The sequence below is a fragment of the Rhinolophus sinicus genome, chromosome 1 (assembly GCF_057876585.1).
Source record: "Rhinolophus sinicus isolate RSI-liver-muscle chromosome 1, RSI-T2T, whole genome shotgun sequence".
NCBI lineage: Eukaryota > Metazoa > Chordata > Mammalia > Chiroptera > Rhinolophidae > Rhinolophus > Rhinolophus sinicus.
The window spans coordinates 177482255-177500424 of NC_142501.1; the positions used below are offsets into that span (position 1 = coordinate 177482255).

At 34.8% G+C, this 18170-nt stretch overlaps 1 protein-coding gene across 1 annotated transcript in view; it reads right to left on the bottom strand.

The window, feature by feature from the left end:
- STPG2 (sperm tail PG-rich repeat containing 2) overlaps positions 1 to 18170 on the bottom strand; it is a 517806-nt gene that overhangs the window by 433262 nt on the left and 66374 nt on the right. The gene's annotated exons all lie outside the window — the stretch shown is intronic.

The following is an 18170-nucleotide window of genomic DNA, read 5'->3' on the forward strand; positions in this document are numbered from 1 at the left end:
TAAGAGACTACAGGGGGAAATTTTAAGTGCGAATAGTGAAACAAGTGAATATATTTAGTCTCAGGGAACTCTTTCACATAAAAGTAGAAATGAAACGTTGACCCCTTCAATGATTTTTTTTATTTTCTTCTGTTTTTTTCATAAAGTTCTTAATGTTACTGAACTTTGCTTCACTAAAACAAGATAGAGTAGTAAAATTAGGTCTTTGTTTCTAAAAATTGTACTTAGGATTTAAAAAGCAAATTTAAAATAAGCTCCAAAACAGGATTGTGAGACACTGACCAGTGAAGGCAGGTCTCCATTTATGATAATATAAAAAAAGCAAAAAGACTTTGAGAAGACCACACCCTAGGCACATGCAGAAAATGCTGTGATGTTTATCCTGCGTTTTCAAATTATGATCAACAGACCACCTGCATTGGTATCAACCTATTAAACACGTAGCGCCACGGTGTCTCATTTGATATCTGGTGAGTCAGATCTTATTGGGTCCAGGAATCCACACTTTTAACAATCTTCACAATAATTCACATGAACCATAAAAAAACTCATCCCCAAATGGGTCACTACTACAGCTTCTTTAGCTAGTTACACCCACCGGAAGGAAGAAGGGAGAGAGTTCTGCCTCGGAAACAGAGGTTAGATTAGTGGAGAAGGGTTATTCATGGCATTTTTGCATGTACAACCTAATAAAAATGGGCTTCTTTCTTTAAAAGCTGGAGTATAATCATCCATTTGATCCAATCGTATTTAAGGGGAGGGATATGACCAGGAAGTATTAGGGCGAGTGGGGAAAGTGATACAGTTTCACCTTTCCTCCTCTATCTTGGGGCCACCATCAGTGATGATTATTATTTTCATTAAAACTATTAACAGCTTACAATGTGCAAAGCACTGGTATACAGTAATAATAAAGCACGGGCTCTGCTTTTGAGAAGCTCACACTAGATTAATGGTTGTGAACCCAAGCTGTACAGGAGAATCCTCTGGCGAACTTCTAAAATAACCCTGCCTCATTTTACCGCACTCAAATTAAAGCCAATGGAAATGAGGTCCAGGCATTATTAATTTTTTTTTAATTTAAAGCTTCCTGATTGTTTCTATGTACAATTAATATTGAGGTTTAAATCAATGTAAAACTCACAATCCTAGGCTTCACCCAGGTACAGTAATGTTCCATTAATTCTATACTGCCATTGTCGCTAGTGTTTTAGGAAGGATGTGATTTGAAACCTACTGGACTGGACTTCATTATGCTGTGATGGAATCACAATTCACCTTTGTATTAGCAGGCCCTCAAATGTCAGTCTTTTCTAAAGTCTGGTTGACAATTTAGGTGAGTGGGAAAAGTGCCTGGAAATGTCTCCCTATTCTGTATATAAACTCTCCATTTTCTTCCAGTCTTACTTTTAATTATGGAAAAATAAACACACACAGAAAAATAAAGAATAGTATAAGAAATTCCCATATGTTTATCACCCAGGGTCAAGAATCCTCAACTAATATCCAATTTGTTTCCTGATCCAACCAATTTTCCCAATTCCTACTCCAAAGATGTATGAGGCAAATCCAAAATGTCATTAATTTCATCAACAAATATTTCAGAATGTATCCCTAAAATATAAGGAACATACCACAATACCATTTTTATATCTTAAAAAAATCACCAATGATTTGAATCCTCAATTATTTAGAGTTCATGTTTTTTATGATTGCTTCATCAATTTATGTGTATATTAAATATATGTATAGAAATATATAAATACATGTTTGTGTTTGAAATCAGAACTAATTAAAGTTCATACCATTATAAATGGTTAATACATTTTTAAATATCTTATAACCAATAGGTTTCTTCTCCAACACTTTTTTTTCTTTCAATTTATTTGTGAAGAAGCTCAGTTTTTTGTCCAATTTTTTTAGTTTCCCCAGTTTTTATTTTCCTGATTGAGTATCTATGTGGTTCCTGCCCCTCATATTTTCTGTAAACTGGCAGTCTGATATAAAGGCTTAATCAGATTCTAATTCAATTTTCCGTTTTTTCTTTTTTTTTTTTTTTTTTTTTTTTGCAAGATTACTTCACAGGTGGTGCTTCATGTTTCCACACAAAATAGGAGACACACAAAATAGCTCATCCAGATTACCATCAATCCTGATGTTTTCAGTCCCACCTGCCACCTTCCAAAGTAATTAATATTCCTTTGAGAAGGACTTCTCAAAGTCCTTCTCAAAGGGACTATAATGTGAATTGGTTTTCATGTTGTCATCACCCACTTAAGGTATTTACATAACAGCTTTATACATTCTACCATTTAACATTTACCCATCAGCTTTTACATTTACCATTTGCCATTAGTTTCCCATCTTTGAAAACTGAAATTCTTTTATCAATTATCATCTCCCTCCTCTATTCTTTTTGTGTTTGCTGTATTGCACCTTTTTATTCTTTTACTTATTAATTTAGTGAAGCTTTGGGAGCATTATGGGCTGAACTGTGTTCCCCCTTCAAATTCACATTAATATCCTAAGCCCCAGTGCCTCAGAATGTAACTATATTTGGAGATAAGATGTTAAAAGAGGTAATTAAGTTAAAATGGGGTCTTTAGGGTGGGCCCTAATCCACTATGACTAGTGTTTTTATAAGAAGAGGAAATTTGAATACAGACATGAGTGTGCACAGAAGAAAGACCATGTAAAGACACGGGAATAAGACAGTCATTTACAAGCCAAGGAGAGAGACCTCAGAAAAAAATCACTGCCAACATCTTGATATCAGACTTCTAACCTCCAGAACTGTGAGAAAATAAATTGATTTTGTTTAAGCCACCCAGCCTATAGTACTTAGTTATGGCAACCCTAGGAAACTAACAGATTAAGGAAGCTAAGATATAAGCATGTATCCAATCAACCTTGTTCAATAAGAAGCCCTTCTATTCTTTCCTACAATAACTACAAAATATAAAGAATTTCATGAAGCTATGAATGTAGCAAACAATATAACAATGGTACCATCAAAGTCTAAGAGTCATGGTGGTGGTAATTCTGAAAAGGAAAAAGTCAGCTTTACCATACTTTTGACACATAATAATTCAATAGTATTAATTGAATAGACGAGACTATAAAGACAGACTAATGAATACTATCCATAACTCTTGACTTTTCTGCATCTCGCTGTCAAATACAGAAGATACTTTTCAAGATCTGATATTTGGACAGAATATAATACTATACATATAGCATCTGAAACTATGTGATGGACTTAAACTGGTTATTCCAATCCAGAACTCAAAACAAAAAACACAAAAACTGAGGAAATTGTAATGATTACCAAATGAGGATTGGTGTAGTTAGACACAGAGAGAAGTCTAATTTTAAGGTTTTCATTTGTTCCTATACACTTTAGTTTCACTAATTTAATTGCTGCTTGCTCTTCCAGTATAATTTTAACTAAGTGGCCTCATTCTAAAGCAATGTCCTCATATATCCAAACTATAATGCAATGACGTTGTAGAAAGAGTATAAAGGGAGAAAAAAAATAATTTTTTTTTCTATTAGCATCCATCCAGCTATTGCAGAAAAGGTTTTATTTTAGTTAAGAGGTTTCTCTTTGTCTATAAAACATTCACTTCTACAAAAATACTTATTTAGATAATGTTTTTAGTTTACTCTATTGGTGATCCTTCTTACAAATGAAATGAAGAAACATTAATTCCCTATATTTACTGAGCACCACTGTGTGGCAGGCACTTATACTTGATACTATTCCTATGTTATCTTTAATCCTTAAAAATCCTACAAGATAGACATTACTCAAGTTTGCCCAATGAGGAAAATAAGATCCATAAAGATTAAGTAATTTACCTCTAACATAACTAGAGGGGCACAAATCAAACTATAAGGTCTGATTAACTATAAAGTCCCTCTTCTTTCTTCAACGGGTATTAGAAAATTGCGATATTGCAGATATCATGACAGAACTGATTGAAAAATATTAACTTTTAATTAACCTATTATATAGCGATGCATCCTGTCTTATATTTCATAACAAAATGAAATATAAGATATGAACATCTTTGGTTATCCATTCCTTATTGTTACAGATATTTATTTAATGGTCTAATATGTTTCAAGTATACAATAGGTTCTTGGATGGGTAACAAAACAGAGCTCTGCACTCATGAAGCGAAAATTCCAGTAAGGGAGACAGGCAAATAACAGGTACCAGATAAATAAATAAATCCACTCAATCATGATGATTAACTGGACACAGCAATATATAACCTTGACTTGAGAGTGTAGAAAAGAACATGTGTCCATATGTTAATTTTCATAATTACAGCACAAATTTTATTTCATTTAGAAAGCATAATGCGTTTTTTTGTTTCTGATGTCAGGAAACACACATGCTCTATATGACTTAAAAAAAACTAATTAAATTTAAGCAAAACTAAATAAAAAAACGTGGTAAGAAAAACTCTTTAGTGAACAAAAAGGAATGAAAATAGCTTTGTATTACTAATAGTAGCATTACAAGTATCACTGGGTCTCAGCTATCACACTCAGGTTAGATACCATTGAAATGAAAAAATTAAATAAGTGATAGAAAATGCTTAGTAGAATAAAGCATATATTGGTTAGTTTACCATATGTTCAGTAACAAAAATGGAAAACAAAAGTGGCTTTCCCACATAAATCTAGACAAGTAAATCAGGAGAGAGAATTTAAATGTAAGATACTAGGTTTGAATGTATGCTGTTGCTTTAGAGTATAGGGTTGTTTGTCATTCAATTTCAACCATTCCAACATGAAATTGAGTACAGCTGATAAAAAGCTACTTAGATTCTCTAACATATCTGTTGAAATAACAGTTCATGTCAACACTGGTATTAGTAATTAAGCTGAGTCAAAAATTTAATAGCACAAATCTGAAGTTACACTGCTACATTCTGAGCTAGACTATGACTAAATGTGGCTATCCCCAAAAAATCTTATGATCAACAATTACGTAAGAGTCTTATGCTTATGTTCAAAATCTTTTTCATCAAGAGGAAACATATACAAGTAGTTTATATAGTCTCCTTGTAATTATTATATCCTATATGGTGTATTATCTAGTAGCAGTCAAGATTTATGATGCCTATTTTATAATTGTTTGTAATGCCCATTTTATAACATAAACTACAATAGTTTATATTGTTTCCCTGTAATTACTATACCCTATACGGTGGATTATCGAGTAGCAGTCAAGATTTATAATGCCTACTTTGGTAAGTTAGTACTATGTAAATGTTCAGAGTTCATTAATATTTATACTGTGCAATGCAACATGAACTTCTGCATAGAATTATTTGAGTGTATTCCTCCTGCTCTTTGCAAACCCAAGTTCCTCTTTTTAAAGGAAAAAGTAACAATAACACAGACAATTGAATACATCCAAATGAAATAACGTTAAGGGTTATAAATCTTAAATAAAGCTAAAGGACCCATGTTAGATTAATTGATGTTACACTCACAAGGATGGAAAATTCAAATATCTACTGGAGCCAGGCAGGCAAGTAAGTATTTAAAGGAAAATGGTGCACTGAATATCACCCACCCTTACCCCCAAGGGCAGCATTCAATCAGCCCAATGATTGTTGTTAGGTTGGGTTTTGTTTCTTTTTTTTTTTTTTTTTTTTTTTTCATTTTTAAGAAAAGCTGAAAATCTGGATTTGTATATGTAATCCTACAAATCACAAATCTTGGCAACTAATTCAATTTTTTATATCTATGAACTGGCCATAATCCACTTATTGATTAAATTTAGCTCATTGGCTACTAGATTCCACACTCAACTCTTAGTCTAAGTATATCTTAGCCTAAGTATAGGTATATTAAAAATATACCTCCATACGTAAATTCATGCATATAACTCCAGTTTTTGCAAAATCAAAGTTCAAAAGAGGTTCAGTAAATGAGTTGGAGTTGTCTATTCCTAGTTGTAGTATCAAAATGAAATTACAATTTTCATAATTACAAGTGATTAGCAGACACTCAATCTTTACACACACTGATAGATCTGAAACTAGGATTGCCTCGGTCTGAAGTAATCTGTGAAATGCTGTGTAGGAAAGGGGGCCAATTACTCATATTTACTTTAACTAGATTACTATAGAGTGATCAGACTCAGTCACATTAAAGGCAGTGCCTAATACTATAAAGAGACTGATTTTTTTTCTTCACAATTCTCATTATCAGAAAGACGATCTACCTTTCTACTATGTTCACAAGTTAGTGAACACAAGAAATTAGAACTTTTCATACTTCTCTAAGAAGTGTATGGGGATGTGCTGGTGGCAATCAGAAAATGAAGTGTGAAAGTAGGCTCAGCTGGACAGATTTATAGATCCCCTCTGAGCAGATAAGTCATCAAGTAATGAAAGCACCAGAATAAGAACTTTCTCTGACTCTGTGTGATGGATGGAATGTCAATATGAATTTCACATAGATGGAGGGTGAAGAAGATGATGGGGAAATTCTGATTCCCTAAATTGAGGATACTTGTGATTACTTACAAACTCTGAAATAAACAAGGAATTTAATACTCAAGATAAAGGAGATTCCTTGCCTATAGATTCAACAGTAATGTTTTCTAAATTTTGGCACCTACACACTCCTTAATGAGTAATCTGTGTGCAGGAAGATCATCAATTTTTGGATAATGTTTTTAAAATGTGTTTCTTAAATTTTCTTATAACAAAAATACACAGTATTTTTAAGTTAGCAATAAAATATGTTTTATTTCAATGAGAAGGATAATAATGTTTGCAGGCTTTCACCAAGGTAGCTTTATATAATTCAATGGTAAATAGCTTAATTTATAATTTAGGTTATATTTGCAATGGATTTCTCATTCTGGCTTCTACTAAATCAGAAATTTCAAATTCACAATCATAGATCACTGTAAATGGCACCAAGTGTTTAGTGGCTGCCAGATAAGTCTGGATATTCATATTAAACACCAATGGCCCAGAAATTATGGAGAGATGGCTCACTGAAGACTACTTTTCAGGACTCTAATAGATGACAGGTTCTAACATTTTACAGCCAAAAAGCTGGTTGGATGTTTCTACTTGGAAGACAACAGTAATCCACTCTTGTTTCAGTCATGGAAATTATTTCTTCATGCTCTGTTGCAGCATTTGGATGTGGTTTATATATTAGCTAAGTAATACATCATCAGTTTCTTTTTCCATACATGAAGAAAACATTGAGCTGGGAACAAGTCCAAATGTTTGTCTCAAGCTATTTGTGTTATAATATAATTATCTTTTAAAATCCTGACAAAGTATCCTCAAAATATGCTCAATTAAAAAGTATAGTACTTTGGCTTGGAAATGAAGAGTTGAGACCATGCAAGATACTAAGACATGCCATTTGAAAAGGCCACATGAAATTATAATGGTCTTTACTGGCATTGAATTTGTATTTTACTTCAATAACTCATATGATCATCTGTCCCTGTATCAACATTCTTTCTTTAGTATTATCAAACAATTGTATCCATTACTTCTTTCTTCACAATCCATACTAAAATACATATATACACTGACTGCAATTTGAATATGTTCCTATTTTTTACATTCTATTTCAAATCCAGTCTAAAGTCAGGAAGTAGACTATTGATTATCAACTGTTTTCTCTGAACAAAGCAGAGTATGGATTGTCACTCAGGTAGAAATTCTTTAATTTACATAACACTCTTCTATGTTGTGAATACGGTTGGTACTACTTATTGCTGATCCAAATGAAAGTTTTCAAGTCTATATGTTCTATAAAATTAAATCAAAGACACACCACTTCTCCCTTTGCTTGAGTTTTCAAAGATAAATATAACTAAAAGTTGCCAAATTCTTCTTCACATACTGGAGGTGCCAAAAAAAAAATGTATACACTTGACTTGTATTCATCTTTTGCTATCGGTATAGATTGAGTATTATAACTTTAATACAGTTTTTTTCCTTTCTTAAAATGCGTATACATTTTTTTGGCACCCTCAGTATATATGTAGTAAATATAAGCCAGAGTCAATCGTTTTCTGCAATTCAGTAGTTTAACACAAGTATAAACCAAAACATGTTTGAACAGATAGTAGTACATGTTTATAGGAGATTTTTTTACAATATGCTACTGATATTATATGACATGAGATTTGATTTAATAAAGGAATTTCATTTTCACTGTGCTTCTCTCAGCATAATTACTGTCACTGACTTTTCATCGCATTTTATAAGAATATCAGGTAGCAATGCATCTCACATGATGTGACAGAAATGGCGCAGTGAAGTGAGCCTCTTGAAATCTACCCTGGAATTTACAACCAATTGAACAACTATAATTCCACATAGGACTCCCTGCATAGCAGACAGGCAAGACTAAAAGACGCGCAACTGAAATCATCTAAAGGTGGGCAAATTGGGCGAGCAGGAGAGGACGGAAGTGGGAAGTGGCGAGACACAGACCACACAGGTAGATGAAGATCTAGCTCAAAGTTCTGAGCATTGCAGTTGGAGGATAGGGAAGAACTTGGACTTCTAGTGCTCCTTTTATGGCCCACAGTCTTGCCTGAGAGATCAGCATGTAACACGGCTGAACCCAACGCTCAGGGCAGAGACCTTGAAGCAAAGACTGAGGCAAGAAGGGTAAAAACAGCAGTTTAAGCCCTTACTGCCAAGCAGAGGACAGAAGGCTTAGGCACTGAGCCTAGCCAACCCTCCCCAACCTCCCAGAGCTTGCCCCACCCTCACCTGCACAATGCTAGAAGCGGAACAGTAGCAGTGTCAGATCAAAAGGACAGAATATTTACAGTTCTGAGAACTGTGGTCCACAGATATGGACTCACAGCCCAACTAGTTCCAGCAAATGGGAGGGAGCTGTGGAAGCAGGATTGGCTGGGGTGATGTTGCCGCCGTTGCTCTGGGCCACCTCTCACAACCCATCCCACCCCTGTCCCCACTGTTCTGGGCATATCTGTGCAAGAATAAACAGAGCTGCTGAAATAAACAGGCTCTGAATCTGGTGCAGGAAGAGCTTTGGAACTTCAGAAGCTCTCCACATCCCAACACGGAGGCAGCACGCTCTGACCCATGTGATCTGTTCACAGAGGAGACACCTGCCTTCCAGGGAATCTGCCCATTGTGTAAGAAGCTGGAATAGTGCAGAGAAAACATAACACTACAGTGTGAAAGAGAATAAAAGGCTGCAGTTGGAGAGAAAATAAAACATTCTACCAACACCAACAAAAGAAAGACCTCTTTCTATCAACCTGTTGCAGAATCCACTCCTGTAGATGCCCAGGAAGCAAAATAATAATTCACTAATTGCTATGAATAACCAAGGTAACAAGGAAGCTCAAAAAGAAAATGAAAAGTCTCCAGAAAATGAACTTAAAGAAAAGGAAATATGTGACTTAAATGACAGAGAATTCAAGATTGCAGTTCTGAAAAAACTCAATGTGATGCAAGAAAACACAGTCAGGCAGTTTACTGAAATCAGACACACTATCAAAAAACAAAATGAACGTTTTACCAAAGAGATTGAAATTTTTAAAAAGAACCATATAGAACAGCTGGAGATTAAGAACTCAAAAAAAGAAATGAAGAATGAAATAGCCAGCTTAGGTAACAGAGCTGACCAGACGGAGGAAAGAATCAGTGACATCGAAGATAGAAATCTGGAAATGACACAGATGGAAGAAGAGAGAGACCTGAAAGTTAAAAGAAATGAAAGAACTCTATAAGAACTTTCTGACTCCATCAGAAAGAGCAATATAAGAATAAAGGGCATACCAGAAGTAGAAGAAAAAGAGAAGGGAACAGAAAGTACATTCAAACAAATGGTCGATGAGAACTTCCCAAACTTGCGGAAAAAACAGGATCCTCGAATCCAAGAAGCAAATAGAACACCTAATTACCTCAGCCCCAACAGGCCTTCTCTATGGCACATTGTATTGAAGTGGTCAAAAATTAACAATAAAGGAAGAATATTCAAGGCAGCCAGGGAAAAGAAGACAGTAACCTACAAAGGAAAGCCCATTAGGTTATCATCAGATTTTTCAACAGAAACTCTACAAGCCAGGAGGGAGTGGAATCAAATAATCAAACTATTAAAAGAGAGAAATTATGAACCAAGAATAATATATCCAGCAAAAATATCCTTTAGATATGAAGGAGGAGTAAAGACCTTTCCAGACATACAGAAGCTGAGGGAATTTTGTAACACATTCCCTCCTCTACAATAAATACTGAAGGAGGCTATTTGACCAGCATAAATAGGGATAATTTGTGACAACAGCTACATAAAAGGGGGGAGAGTAAAGATCTAAACAGGCATAAGGAAATAGAGAAAGTAAGCATGCTTAAGAAAATGAACACTCTAAATATGAAACTTTTTTTTACATAAACTTAACAGTAAATACTTAAAAAAAAAAATCCAGAACTGAAATATATACCATAATAAAAGAAGAATCAGAGGGAAAAATCGTAGAATACCACCATACAGAAATAATAGACAGCAATAAAAAGGCAAAGAAACAATGGAGACACAGTTCTACCAAAGAAACCAAGATAGAATGATAGGAAATCCTCATATATCAATAATCACCCTAATGAAAATGGACTGAACTCACCAATAAAAAGGCACAGAGCAGCAGATTGGATCAAAAAACTAAACCCAACCATATGCTGCCAACAAGAGACACATCTCACCTACTAGGACAAATATAGACTCCAAATGAAAGCATAGAAATTGACACTCCAAGCAAATGGTATCCAGAGAAAATCAGGTATAGCCTTACTGATATCAGATGAAACAGACTTCAGGATGAAAAAGGTAACAAGAGACAAAGATGGACATTTCAAAATGATAAAATGGTCTATACAACAAGAAGATATAACAGTCATCAATATATATGCCTCCAATCAGGGAGCACCAAAATATACCAAGAAACTACTAACAGAACTAAAGGGAGAATTGACCAAAACACAATTAAAGTAGGGAACATAAATACATCTTTGCAGCTATGGATAGATTATCCAAACATAAAATAAATAATGCAACAGCAGCCCTAAATGACACGTTAGATGAAATGGACATAATTGACATTTATAGAGCCTTCATCCTAGAACATCAGACTATACATTCTTTTCTAGGGTACATGGAACATTCTCAAGGATACACCATATATTGGGACATAAAACTAGCCTCAGCGAATTTAAGAAGACTGAAATCAACCCAAGCAGATTCTCTGATCACAAGGCTTTGAAATTGGATATCAACTGCAAAAAGAAAGCAGGAAAAAACACAAATATGTGGAGATAAAACAACATACTTTTAAAGAATGACTGGGTCAAAGAAGAAACAAGAAGATCAAAAGATACATAGAAACAAATGAGAATGAAAATAGATGCTACCAAAATTTTGGGGATGCAGCAAAAGCAGTTTCAAGAGGGAAATTTATATCACTACAGGCCTATCTCATAAAACAAGAAAAATCCCAGATAAATAACCTCACATTACACCTTAAAGAACTAGAAAAAGAACCAATGAAACCCAAAGTCAGCAGAAGGAAGGAAATAATAAAAACCAGAGCAGGACTAAATGAAATGGAGAACAAAAAGACCATTAAAAAAATTAATGTGACAAAGAGATGGTTCTTTGAAAAGATTAATAAAATTGACAAATTCTTCACTAGACTCACTAAGATAAAAGAGAAAAGACACAAATAAACAAAATCAGAAATGAAAGAGGGGAAGTAATCACTGACGCCACAGAAATACAAAGGATCATCCAAGAATAATATGAATGACTATCTGCCACCAAATGCAATAACCTAGAAGACATGGACATGGTCTTAGAAACGTATAGCCTTCATAGGCTGAATCATGAAGAACTGGAAAATCTAAACAAACTGATCATCAGTAAGGAAATTGAATCAGTCATCCAAAACCTTCCCAAAAGCAAAACTCCGGGACCAGATGGCTTCACCAGTGAATACTACCATCACATTCAAAGATGATCTAATACTTGTCCCACTCAAATTCCTCCAAAAAAATGAAGTAGAGATAATACTGCCTAACTCATTTTATGAGGCCAACATTACCCTGATACTAAAGCCTGATAAGGAACACACAAAAAAAGAAAATTACAGACCAATATCTCTGACAAATACAGACGCAAAAATCCTAAACAAAATTCTAGCAAATCAAATGCAACAACATTAAAAAGATTATACATCACGATCAAGTGGGGTTCATCCCAGGGGCGCAAGTATGGTTCAACATACTCAAATCCATCAATGTGATATACCACATAAACAAAATACAGGACAAAATTCACATGATTATATCAGTTGATGCAGGAAAAGCATTTCACAATATACAACATCTGTTTATGATTAAAACACTTAATAGGTATAGAAGGAAAATACCTTAACATAATAAATGCCATATATGACAAACCATCAGCTAATATCATAGTTAATGGTGAAAAACCATGACAGGGCTGGCCCCTATCATCTCTGCTTTTCAACATAGTATTGGGAGTCCTCTCCAGAGCAATCAGAAGAGAAAGAAATAAAGGCATCCAAATTGGGAATGAAGAAGTTAAACAGTCACTTTTTGCAGATGACATGATGCTATATGTAGAAAACACTAAAGACTCCACTAAAAAGCTATCAGAAACAATAAACAAATACAGCCAAGTTGCCAGCTACAAAATAAACGTACCAAAGTCTATTGCATTCCTATATAGTACTAACAATGAAATCTCAGAAAAAGAAATTTAAAAAACAATTCATTTTGCAATTGCAACAAAAATAATAAAATACCTAGGACTAAACCTAACCAAGGATGTGAAACAATCTATATATTGAAAGCTGTAAGACATTTTTAAAAGAAATTGAAGAAGACACAAAGAAATGGAAAGACATTCTGTGCTCATGGATTGGAAAAATCAACATAGTTAAAATGGCCATATTACCCAAAGCAATATACAGATTTAATGCAATCCCCATCAAAATCCCAATGGCATTTTTTAAAGAAATAGAACAAAAAATCATCAGATTTGTTTGGAACCACAAAAGACCCCAAATAGCCGAAGCAATCCTGACATAAAAAGAACAAGGCTGAAGTGAAATAAAATGGATAATCAGAGAATGATGGGTCTCAGAAGCAAAAAAAGAATCTTCAAGGAAGATGAGGACTGAACTCCCCAGTGAAGATGCAATTTGAAAGAGAAATGTAAACTATTTTTTTTATAAAGAATTCTGTATTAACTTAGATTTAGAAAATCATCCTTTATGTTTTTTTTCAAATAGGTTCATATTAAAAGTGTGATATATAAAAAAAAAAAAAAAAGAACAAGGCTGGAGGTATCGCACTCCATGACTTCAGCTTGTACTACAGGGCGACAATAATCAAAACAGCATGGTATTGGCAGAAAAACAGACACACAAACCAATGGAATAGAATTCAGAACCCAAAAATAAACCCACATAAATATGGACAGATCATTTTTGACAAACAAGCCAAAAATATACAATGGAGAAAAGACAGCCTCTTCAATAAATGGTGCTGGCAGAATTGGAAAGCCACATGCAAAAGAATGAAACTAGACTGTTATCTGTCACCATGTACCAAAATTAATTCAAAATAGATCAAAGACCTAAGCATAAAACCTGAAACAATAAATTGCATAGAAGAAAACATAGGTACTAAACTTATGGACCTTGGGTTCAAAGAGCATTTTATGAATTTGATTCCAAAGGCAAGGGAAGTAAAAGCTAAAATAAATCAAAGGGACTATATCAAACTTAAAAGCTTCTGCACAGCAAAAGAAACCATTGACAAAATAAAGAGGCAACCAACTGAATGGGAGAAGATTTTTGCAAACAACGCCTCCAATAAGGGGCTAATATCCAAAATATATAAGAAACTCATACTCAACAACAACAACAAAAAAAACCCAATTGAAAAATGGGCAGACGACCTGAAGAGACATTTCTCCAGAGGACATACAAATGGCAAATAGACATATGAAAAAATGCTCAACATCACTAATCATCAGAGAAATGCAAATGAAAACCACAATGAGATATCACCTCACCTCAGTCAGAATGGCTATCATCAACAAGACAAATAGTAACAAGTGTTGGAGAGGCTGTGGAGAAAAAGGAACCCTCATACACTGTTGGTGGGAATGCAGACTGGTGCAGCTGTTATGGAAGGCAGTGTGGAGGTTCCTCAAAAAATTACGAATAGAATTACCATATGACCCAGCAATTCCTCTCCTGGGTATCTACCCAAAAAATCTGAAAACATTTATACATAAAGACACGTGTGCTCCAATGTTCATTGCAGCTTCGTTTACGGTGGCCAAGACATGGAAACAACCAAAATGTCCTTTGATACATGAATGGATAAAGAAGTTGTGGTATATATACACAATGGGATACTATTCGGCGGTAAGAAAAGATGATATAGGAACATTTGTAACAACGTGGATGGATCTTGAGAGTGTAATGCTGAGCGAAATAAGTCAGACAGAAAAAGCAGAGAACCATATGATTTCACTGATATGTAGTATATAAACCAAAAACAACAAAAGAACAAGACAAACAAATGAGAAACAAAAACTCATAGACACAGACAATAATTTAGTGGTTACCAGAGGGTAAGAGGGGTGGGGGGTGGGAGATGAGGGTAAGGGGAATCAAATATATGGTGATGGAAGGAGAACTGACTCTGGGTGGTGAACACACAATGGGACTTATAGATGATGTAATACAGAATTGTACACCTGCAATCTATGTAATTTCACTAACAATCGTCACCCCAGTAAATTAAAAAAAAAAAAAAAAGAACAACTGCACTGTGAAATGTACAGAGGGGCCAACAGGAGAAACTCTCAAGTTTGGAAAGGATGAAACAATGTTATAGTCTTGTCCTGTTTCTCTTGGCTTTCCTTTTTAATCCACAAGATAAAAGAAGATAAAATAGGTATAAGAATGTTCAGAGGAACTACAGAATGTTCAGAAGAATAAGGCTCTGTGCTGGATAAGAGTTCATATAATTAGAGATAGCAGCAAAGCAATTAATCCTAACTGATGAACAAAGTTTCTCTTAAACTTGAAATAGAAAAAGCAAGTAAAGTTATATGTGGGCCTTTTGATGTACAAAGCAAAAGAAAGCACACATAAAAAGTTTTGAGGCTTTTTTTTTCCCCTTAAAGTAGAATATGTGGAAACTTAAATAGACAAACAATGCAAAATAAGAATTGAGTTCATGGAATAGAAGAGTCTCCAATGGATACTGGACTTGAAGTTTTAAAATAAAATGGGTCTGAGCCAGGATGTCAGTCCCATCATTATAAGCCATAAAACCCAGGCCAAACTCATCTTCTCAGCTTTAAAACAAGGATATCACTAAAAAGGAACCAGGGCTCCATAAGAAATGGCTGATTAAATGTCATATGAGGATGAGTTTGGAACACTGTACTATACCAGAAAATAAGAAAGGAATCAAAGCCTGTAAGGTTTGAATAAAAAGAAGCCTAAGTCAAATTAGGCTCCCAATTGCCAAGAATGGAAGATGTTGGGCAGCAATAAAAATATTGATTGAAACACACATAATATGTCTAATTCTATAAATTCATAATGATATTTTTAAAAGATCATTGGTCACCACTGGCGGATTCTAAGCAACAATACATTAGTATTTTGAAAAGTAGTAAGTAAAACGAATGAATCAAGTATTCATCTTGACTTTTCCATATGAACTGTACCATAGCATAATCAAACATAATCCATATGAACTGTACCATAGCATAATCAACATAATCAAATGGGGTGGGAAATTATGTTATAGAATATCACCACTTTGAAACCCCTAAGAAATAACTAGGTCTAGATTATATCAGAAAGAGGAGAGAGAATAGACATTATGTACTTCCTAATGGAAGTATACAATACACCTATGAAGTAGTCTTGCTGAAAGGATTAGACATCAATCTGAGTAAGCCTCTAGATTCAACTACTAATTTGTAGAAAGTACAAGAGACAAAGGAACATATTAAAGGACACCACTGGGAAATACTCAGCAAAGCCAGGCTATAGGTAATTTAAGAAAAAAATAACTTTTTTTTCCAATAAATATAATATCTAAGGAGATGGAGAAAGCCTTTTTTTTTTTAAAGTTCAGAGCTTTATCAGCCAATTACAATGTGTATAACTTATTTTTATTCTTATTGAAGCTTTTTTTTAAATTTGAGACAATTGAGAAAATTTGAACACCAAATAGGATATTATTGAGGATATTATGTTCATTTTGTACGTATAATAATGGAATTGCAATTATATTTTAGATACACATATTGAAATGTTTACACACTAAAATAAATAATATCTGGGATTTGTATCAAAATAATTCAAGAGGGAGAATAAAGAGATAAGCATGATTGACCATGAGTGGAAAATTACTGAAGCTGGGTGATGAGTATATGGTAACTCATTATAATAGTCTCTCCACTTTTGTATATGCTTTTAACTGTTCTTATCTTTTAAATAAAAAAATAGAGTTATGTCCCTCTGCTCCCTGGCAGGCCTTGCTTACACCAGCCAGTGTGCTAGCCAGCAGGGAGGCATTCCTCAGCAGAGCTCACTGCAGCTTCTGACACCCAGAAGAGTCGAAGGACAGTGAGTCCAAGGCAGAGCTGGGTTCCTGCAGAAGCTCATCTGCAAGGTCTTCATCGGGGCTAGATCTGCTAAAAGACAATCATCAAATGAAAAGAAACACCCATACCAACATTTAAAACAGAGAGGAGGGGTAGGGGATAGGGAGATACTTCAAGCCTTGAAGACTAGTATTGTACTATGCAAAAACTACAAAGGCAATCATTGTTGATGAGGTGGGTCTGACACGTGCTCATATGGTTAAATCCAACACCAACAGCTTTGTGGTCATCATTCCATGTAGAAAGTTCTTCTTGTGTATTGATAACAAAAAAGAAATGAAAGTTTGGACCAAAAGACTGAAAAACATTCAGAACGGGGAATATTTTGAGCCTACTTAATACCACATGTACCATTTCTCAGGGATGTATAATTGGTATTCCTATTCACATGTTAGGCCAATGTACTTTGTGTCAAGAGGTTTAATTTAGGGTCACATCACATAGATCAGGAGTTGGCAATTTTTTTTTCTGTAAAGGGCCAGATAGTAGTCATTTTACGCTTTGTAGATCATATATAGTCTTTGTTGCATATTCTTATTTGTTTTATTTTACAACCCTATAAAAAAATGTAAAATCCATTGTAAGCTCAGAGCGTGTAAAAAAAGAAGCACAGGTTTATAGGCCATGGTTTGGTGCAGGGACCATAGTTTGCCAACCACGAAGGACTGTCTTGGGAAGTGTGCAAATTTGAAGCCCACACACTTTGTGCCATGGAAGTAACCAATAACTGCAAACGGACGGCACAGGCACTGACTGAGAAGGACTACATCGAGGATGAAGATGGAATAGCCATGCCTCACCAGTGGCTGGAAGGAAACTTCCCTGTGAGTGCCAAGTGTACACTGACTGAGCTGAACTGCAACATTACATCAAGAATCATAAAAAGAAGCATCACTGACCGAGTGTCTCCTTGACCTGTGTAAAGTCCTCTTTCTTACAAAGCCCAGTGCAAGTCTTAGTCAATTCAAAGAGAAGAACAATGAAGGTATGCTTAGAAGATTCAAATAACTGATGAACTCTGTTCAGGTCTTTGACAAATTAAGAGAAGACCACACCAAAGGCCCCGACTAGGCATGTGGAGGAAGTGCCTTAAATTGCCAAAGTTAAAGTTGATTCTATCAAAACTGCTACCTTATCATTCTTTCTTTGGAAAAAAAAATGTTCTAGCGTAGAAGAAAAGCAACTTCTAGATAACTTTTGGAGGTTATTCAGATTGTCATGGAGAGGAAGAAAGAGGACAGGAGGCTTGATAGCATCATGGAGGAGGTACAGAAGCTCAGGCTGTTATGTATAAATGGGAAACGAATTAACATTTACCAGTAAAACGGGCTACAAAATCTATTCTCTTCCAAAAATTAATTAGATGGGAAAGGAGTACCTGATAGAGATCGAATCCTCTATCC